Source organism: Delphinapterus leucas, chromosome 4 (assembly GCF_059928025.1).
Source record: "Delphinapterus leucas isolate spDelLeu-1000000601 "Yukka" chromosome 4, BTC_Dleu_Yukka2, whole genome shotgun sequence".
NCBI classification, from domain to species: domain Eukaryota; kingdom Metazoa; phylum Chordata; class Mammalia; order Artiodactyla; family Monodontidae; genus Delphinapterus; species Delphinapterus leucas.
Genome location: NC_143132.1, coordinates 124,188,124 through 124,194,009, shown reverse-complemented (window position 1 = coordinate 124,194,009; position 5,886 = coordinate 124,188,124). Strand labels below are relative to the sequence as shown.

General features: G+C 40.3%; 1 non-coding gene across 1 annotated transcript; it reads left to right on the top strand.

The window, feature by feature from the left end:
* The first annotated feature begins 268 nt into the window (after positions 1 to 268).
* LOC115802705 (small nucleolar RNA SNORA70) lies at positions 269 to 400 on the top strand. Its single transcript, XR_004023230.1, has one exon. It is a non-coding gene; the product is annotated as a small nucleolar RNA SNORA70 (small nucleolar RNA).
* The last annotated feature ends 5,486 nt before the right edge of the window (positions 401 to 5,886 follow it).

Genomic DNA, 5,886 nt, shown 5'->3' with positions numbered 1-5,886 from the left:
ATGTAAATGTGTAACAGATGATCGTGTCATAGATGGCTGTACATGCATGTATATATATGCATACACAGTCTAACAATGTTAATTCTTTTTTCTTTAATTTTGAATAATCTTTAGATTATAAGCATAAGAAATACTCAAAATGTCTCTTTCTAAGAATTTATACCCATGTATATTTATGTGTGTGTGTATATATATATATATAAAAAATGAGATTTGGGACCTTTAATTCATTGTTATCAACTAACTCTGTTCCAAAGTAACTGTCCCGTTGCAGCCAGTTAAGCCTACTGTGCTCTTTTCTCCATGGGGGCCTGGTGTGCGGCTGCAAACAGTGGCCTCCTCGGTAGCATATGCAGCCTGTTGCCTGTACCGCTTGCCCCAAGGGAACTTGGAGACAGCTTTTTCCAGTGGACATTCATGACTGGCATGCTGTCTCCAGTCTAGGCTCCACGCAGGTATGTGTGGTGCCTTTGGAAAGCCCCAGGGCACGGTGGCCAGGGTCCATGTTGCCCAAGTCATCATGTCCATCCATACCAAGCTGCAGAACAAGGAGCATGTGGCTAAGGCCCTCCACAGGGCCAAGTTTCAGTTCCCTGGCCACCAGAAGATCCACATCTCCAAGAAGTGGGGATTTACCAAGTTTCATGCAGATGAATTTGAAAACATGGTGGCAGAAAAGTGGCTCATCACGGACGGCTGTGGGGTCAAATACATCCCTACTTGTGGCCCCTGGACACATGGCGGACCCTGCACTCATGAGAGCTTCGGCGCTGCCCCCTCCTTACTCATGCCCACCCATAAATCCTACTTTCCTGTCAAAAAAAAAAAAAAAAGTGATTGTCCCATTTTGCCCTAGTGTTTTTTATTGATGATGTCACTGCTCCCTTATTGGTGGCTGAGTTTATCAGCATAGGCAATAAAGGAATGGAATGCTAAAGCTAGCTTATTAAATACTTGTTTAACTTTAGTAAAAGGATACTTTAGCCACCTGAGTCTGGTTTCAAACAATATTGGTGCACTCAAGCTGTGCCCCTCCCCATTCCACTTCAGCCCAGGATCTTATAAGTGCCACTGCTATTTACAGGGGCATTATGATTGTTAACTGTTGGGAGACAGAAGAGGGAGAAGCATGAGGGCAGTAGGGACCTCTCTGACCAGCCCCTTGGAGTAGGTTTTAGTCACTAGAGAAAAGGACGAGAAGCCAGTCGGACTGATTTGTGAGACAAGTTGAGGCAGGTCAGTGTGAGAACCAAGAGAGATGGAATGGTTCTGTGGGAGCTGTGAGCCCTCTGTAAGACATAGGGCACAAGCAGAGCTGATCGGGGCTCACAGCTTGGTGGAAAGGAGCATTTTCTTAGTCCCTGCATGGAATCCAGACTACTGCAGCAAACCAAGCTGTAGACCCCATACCACTGACTCAGGCACTGGCATTCTCACGGCGAGCACCTCTTTCTAATGAAAACGCGGGGGGCAGATGTGCACAAGAAGAAAGGGAGAGGGAGAAGAACATGGTAGCAGCATATGAAAACAGCAGGGATCCTTCGCTTTGAGAGTATCAAATGAGGGTGTGTATGCGTCTGCGTGTGTGTCCCAGGAATAAGTAGAGGACATTTTGGGAAAATCCAAAGATTCCTATTTGGATTTCAGGACCATTTGTAAACTTGGCTTAACAAAAATATATGTATATTTAGTGGCTGTTGCTAGATGACATTAGGGATGTTCTGCAGTCATGAGGCCAATATTTGTTGAACTCTGCTTTCTATTGAGGATCACTAGTGCTTTACTCCTTAGTCTTTTTTCTTTCTTTCCTGTTTTCATTACTTAAGGAATGCTGAATCTCTCATCAATCTTAATCTAGGATATTCTGCTTACTAGGAAAGACCATGGCATTTCTGGCATAGGTAAATAATTTCATATGATACGTGCTTTCCCAATAAAATGCACAGCTATGAAAAATAAAATTGACAATGAATTATTCTGATTTTCTCTAAAGAACCACTTAGCACATATTAGAGTCAACAATGAAGTAAGACTACCATGATCAAGAAAAGGATAAAAGAGTAATGGGGGAAAGCATAGTAGATGAGGTACTTCAGCAGCAAGGATTCAAGAGTTAGGATGGAATTTGAGGCAAAACCCAAAAAGCTTGGATTTCTGCTTCAATATCATGAGTAACAGGGAGCTGAGTTATACCACCCTTTCCCAAATACAACTAGACTCTTGATAAGATGCATTCTTAGAGGCATCTCTAGTTTCACTGGAGGTGGAAGGGATTTCCAGGGATTATCGCACCAATTGAGGATAAACAGGACAACTAACTAGAACTGAGCCTGGAAGCACAGGGAACCTGGGCTCCTAATATTGTTGGCCAAAGTGTATCTCTGAGCTACGCAGGAATATGGTCAGGATTCTGGAAGCTGGTCCCCAAAATGCGGGAGCCAGGATTTTAGTAGTGGGAAGTTAGCATGACAGCCCACGTGAAGAAGAGTCAATGTGATGGGAAGCCAGGATAGATCTATGGACAATGGTGAGGAATAAGTTTGCATGAAAACTGAGTTCCAAACCAACATCTGGACCTTTGGATCAGCAGTGACAAAGAGAGTTGATTCTGAGACTCCCAATCTAATGCAAAAGCCCCCAAAGAGGCCTGTGAAATAGGAGATAGGAATGTTCCCCAATAACATAAACAATGACAAAAGTGGGGTCAAATGCCCTTTGTAGGAAAGTATACCTAATTAGGACCTCAGGACTCCCACAGATTAATATGACATCACATCAATATATGAAACAACAGATTTAGAAAACCAAGGGCTAAAGACATTAACACTCTCAGCATTTCTTTGTATAAAATATTTAAAGACATAAAAATAAAATTGCAAAGATCAACACACTCAAGAAAATTTTCACAAATAAGAGTACAAACTTGGGGCTTCCCTGGTGGTGCAGTGGTTGAGAGTCCGCCTGCCGATGCAGGGGACAAGGGTTCGTGCCCCGGTCCGGGAAGATCCCACATGCCGCAGAGCGGCTGGGCCCGTGAGCCATGGCCGCTGAGCCTGCGCGTCTGGAGCCTGTGCTCCACATCGGGAGAGGCCACAACTGTGAGGCCCGCGTACCCCCCCCAAAAAAAAAAATAGAATACAAACTTAAAAACAATTGGCTTCTAGAAATAAAAATATATGCAATCATGGACGTTAAAAATCTCAAAAGATAGGCTGAGTGTATATCAGAGTAGACACATTTGAAAAGAGGGGTAATGAACTGCAAGGTATACCTCCTTATGTCACAAGAGGAAAAATTTATTCTCACTGGTAGAAATGTAGATTGTTCCAGCCATTTTGAAAAAGCAACGTGGCGACATCTCTTAAAATTTCAAGACAGACAAGCTGAGTTCTGAGAAAATAATTTTTAAAAATAAAGGCACCTACCTGTAAGCATATAAGTAATGAAGGGAGATGGATAGTTGATTTTTATTAATGGGTTATTTATTCTTCTTTTTACCACTGACTTCTATGACTGTTATAATTTGGAAAATTGCAAGCTAAGAATATTATTAGAGAAAAAGAATAATAATAAAAATACCTGATATTTATATAATATTTATTATATGCTAGCCACTATAAACACCTTTTATATATATAAAGTCATCTTTTCAACAATCTTATAAGGTAAGTACTAATATTACTTTGAAATATGGGTTGCTCAAGAACACATGACGATAATAGAGAGTTTGAACATAGGCAGAGAGTCTTATTCTAAAATTTTCACTTTTACCCACTCATAATCTATACACTTTTAAATACAAGCAAAATATAGGAAAAAGAGTCCTTTACAACCCTCAAAACAGATTGAAAGAAGCCTGGAATGGTAGTTAACACGTTTGTATATAAATAGCTTGTGAGATATAAAACTCCAACAGGCAGGAGAATTTGAAGACCAACATCTGTGTTACAAATATGAAAAGTCAAAGAGGCTTTCCAGAATGAATTTTCAGTTCCCAAAGTGCAGCACATCCTTGTCAAAAAGACAAAAACAAGAATTAATAACTCAGTACAAATCCCTGGAGTCCTGTTAAATTTAATCTGGCTATCTCTCCTCTTTTAGGAAACTGAGAATTAGGGAGATTGGTATTTAATAGGAGATGGGTTCCTTACAAATGTACCCACTGTCAACTTCTCCAGTTGGAAAGTTTGAAGAAAAATCACAAGCTGAATCCAACAACAATAAAAGAGAATCTCTTACAGTTCATTAGAACTGAATATTTTGTAAATAATATTTAGGCTATCTCTTCAGAATTGTAGGTGATCATGAATTAGAAGTAAGGAAATGAATAGTGAAAATCTGTGCGGACTTAAATAGTGACACCTCCCCTGAATATAGTTTAAGCATGTTTACCCTGAAATGAAATTTCAATGCAACATGAAATTTCAGATGATCATTTAATGTTTCCCTTATTAAAAATGATTACTCAGGCATGACTTCAATAAATTATCTAGGAAAAAAACCAGAGTTAAGTACCATAACTGTTTGCATGTTCTTCCATGTTAATATCATTGGGAAGAGTAACAAGCTAAAATATCAATATATTTAAAATCCAACCCACTGCTCAATTTTCCCTCTTTATAATAGTTGTAGAAGAAATTCTCTACTACATTTCATGCTAGATGTCTTAAAAAATCACCTGCTCTCACTGGGGTATACTCAGACTGCCTCATAAGGTGGACATTCCTAGGGAGATAGTCAATCGGTATCAAATTCTACTTAAATGTACATCTTTTTTTTTTTTTTTTTTTTTTGCAGTACGTGGGCCTCTCACTGCTGTGGCCTCTCCCGTTGCAGAGCACAGGCTCTGGACACGCAGGCTCAGCGGCCATGGCTCACGGGCCCAGCCTCTCCACAGCATGTGGGATCTTCCCGGACCGGGGCACGAACCCATGTCCCTTGCATCGGCAGGCGGACTCTCAACCACTGCGCCACCAGGGAAGCCCATCATCATTATTTTTTCAAAGTTCATTCGACAAACTGGTTTAGGTTTAGGAAACTAATGAATAGAAAAGAAATACGTTCTTTTTTTAGGAAATGAAATAATTTTTCTCTTGATTGAGAACAACCTCTCCATTTTGCTACTTAATGCAACTAATATTTAGCAATTATTAAGTTTGATAAATTTCATATAATTAGTAAGCAGCCAACAAACCACAACAGAGGAAAATATTCACTTGCCAATAATTTGGTCAACCTTTTCTGGTAGAATGTTTTGTCTCAGCTTAGGGGCTATTTAATTGTAGTCATAGAGGAGCCAGGCTCAGAATTCTGCTACACAGCAGGGAGAGAACTACCCTCAATTACAAAGAAGTTCATCCCAGTCTTTCTATGATCTGTGTTTCTATTAACCCTAAATTAGCTCATAAACAATTGGTGAATAAGGGAGTGATATCAGTATATGCTGACTGTTATGTTGATTCATATGGGATTTTTTTATAGACAAGTGGAAACAGAAGAGGGAATAGAATTATGACCTTTATCAGGAAATATCCTTCACCCCAGCTGCTGCACAGGCCAGGAGGTCTTCCATCTGTATTTTAACAGCTTCCTCCCAGGAAGCTCACCCCAGCCTTGAAGGATTCTCCTGTGCTCAAAGTGCTATTAACACCCGACTTTTCCCAGTGCCCACAAGCCAGCATTTCTAATCAACTGTCTTTGCGAATTTTCACATCCCTTGAGCATCCTACTGTCTACAATGTCCAAATTATCTCCAAGGTCCCCAATTATTGTTTCCTTAGGGCTCTGGATGTAAAGTTACATGAGTTTTGAGTGGTCTGTCCCTAAAATTATTTTCCCATAGGCCCTATTGTTTCAAATGTGTGAATTTGCAGAACACAAACCCTT